Here is a 2,668-nt window from a genome sequence, read left to right as displayed (position 1 = left end):
TGTTAAACAGCTTCTATCACCATCAGACTGTTAAACAGCTTCTATCTCCATCAGACTGTTAAACAGCTTCTATCTCCATCAGACTGTTAAACAGCTTCTATCACCATCAGACTGTTAAACAGCTTCTATCTCCATCAGACTGTTAAACAGCTTCTATCTCCATCAGACTGTTAAACAGCTTCTATCTCCATCAGACTGTTAAACAGCTTCTATCTCCATCAGACTGTTAAACAGCTTCTATCTCCATCAGACTGTTAAACAGCTTCTATCTCCATCAGACTGTTAAACAGCTTCTATCTCCATCAGACTGTTAAACAGCTTCTATCTCCATCAGACTGTTAAACAGCTTCTATCTCCATCAGACTGTTAAACAGCTTCTATCACCATCAGACTGTTAAACAGCTTCTATCTCCATCAGACTGTTAAACAGCTTCTATCTCCATCAGACTGTTAAACAGCTTCTATCACCATCAGACTGTTAAACAGCTTCTATCTCCATCAGACTGATAAACAGCTTCTATCTCCATCAGACTGTTAAACAGCTTCTATCTCCATCAGACTGATAAACAGCTTCTATCACCATCAGACTGTTAAACAGCTTCTATCTCCATCAGACTGTTAAACAGCTTCTATCACCATCAGACTGTTAAACAGCTTCTATCTCCATCAGACTGTTAAACAGCTTCTATCTCCATCAGACTGTTAAACAGCTTCTATCTCCATCAGACTGTTAAACAGCTTCTATCACCATCAGACTGTTAAACAGCTTCTATCTCCATCAGACTGTTAAACAGCTTCTATCTCCATCAGACTGTTAAACAGCTTCTATCACCATCAGACTGTTAAACAGCTTCTTCAGATCACCATCAGACTGTTAAACAGCTTCTTAAATCAGACTGTTACTTCTATCACCATCAGACTGTTAAACAGCTTCTATCACCATCAGACTGTTAAACAGCTTCTATCACCATCAGACTGTTAAACAGCTTCTATCACCATCAGACTGTTAAACAGCTTCTATCACCATCAGACTGTTAAACAGCTTCTATCTCCATCAGACTGATAAACAGCTTCTATCTCTATCAGACTGTTAAACAGGCACCACTGTCCTCCGCTCAGGACCATGTCACTGTTACTAGCTTGTTAAACACCCAGGTTGATGAAGGTTCATCCCATCAGACTGTTAAATACTCTACATTCAATTCAGCTTCTATATAGACTGAATACACACCATTATATATATACTGTATATAGTATATATATATAGACTGATATATTATATATCCATATATACACTGAGATACAAAACAGCTTAGGAACAGCTGCTCAGCTTTCCATGATATTGACTGACCAGGTGAAAAATATGATACCAAATTGATGTCACTTGTTAAATCCACCAATCAGTGTAGATGAAGGGGAGGAGACGGGTTAAATCCACCAATCAGTGTAGATGAAGGGGAGGAGACAGGTTAAATCCACCAATCAGTGTAGATGAAGGGGAGGAGACAGGTTAAATCCACCAATCAGTGTAGATGAAGGGGAGGAGACAGGTTAAATCCACCAATCAGTGTAGATGAAGGGGAGGAGACAGGTTAAATCCACCAATCAGTGTAGATGAAGGGGAGGAGACAGGTTAAATCCACCAATCAGTGTAGATGAAGGGGAGGAGACAGGTTAAATCCACCAATCAGTGTAGATGAAGGGGAGGAGACAGGTTAAATCCACCAATCAGTGTAGATGAAGGGGAGGAGACAGGTTAAATCCACCAATCAGTGTAGATGAAGGGGAGGAGACAGGTTAAATCCACCAATCAGTGTAGATGAAGGGGAGGAGACAGGTTAAATCCACCAATCAGTGTAGATGAAGGGGAGGAGACAGGTTAAATCCACCAATCAGTGTAGATGAAGGGGAGGAGACGGGTTAAATCCACCAATCAGTGTAGATGAAGGGGAGGAGACAGGTTAAATCCACCAATCAGTGTAGATGAAGGGGAGGAGACAGTTAAATCCACCAATCAGTGTAGATGAAGGGGAGGAGACAGGTTAAATCCACCAATCAGTGTAGATGAAGGGGAGGAGACAGGTTAAATCCACCAATCAGTGTAGATGAAGGGGAGGAGACAGGTTAAATCCACCAATCAGTGTAGATGAAGGGGAGGAGACAGGTTAAATCCACCAATCAGTGTAGATGAAGGGGAGGAGACAGGTTAAATCCACCAATCAGTGTAGATGAAGGGGAGGAGACAGGTTAAATCCACCAATCAGTGTAGATGAAGGGGAGGAGACAGGTTAAATCCACCAATCAGTGTAGATGAAGGGGAGGAGACAGGTTAAATCCACCAATCAGTGTAGATGAAGGGGAGGAGACAGGTTAAATCCACCAATCAGTGTAGATGAAGGGGAGGAGACAGGTTAAATCCACCAATCAGTGTAGATGAAGGGGAGGAGACAGGTTAAATCCACCAATCAGTGTAGATGAAGGGGAGGAGACAGGTTAAATCCACCAATCAGTGTAGATGAAGGGGAGGAGACAGGTTAAATCCACCAATCAGTGTAGATGAAGGGGAGGAGACAGGTTAAATCCACCAATCAGTGTAGATGAAGGGGAGGAGACAGGTTAAATCCACCAATCAGTGTAGATGAAGGGGAGGAGACAGGTTAAATCCACC

Source organism: Oncorhynchus keta, unplaced genomic scaffold, assembly GCF_023373465.1.
Source record: "Oncorhynchus keta strain PuntledgeMale-10-30-2019 unplaced genomic scaffold, Oket_V2 Un_contig_4266_pilon_pilon, whole genome shotgun sequence".
In the NCBI taxonomy this organism is placed as follows: domain Eukaryota; kingdom Metazoa; phylum Chordata; class Actinopteri; order Salmoniformes; family Salmonidae; genus Oncorhynchus; species Oncorhynchus keta.
This window is presented reverse-complemented; position numbering follows the sequence as displayed.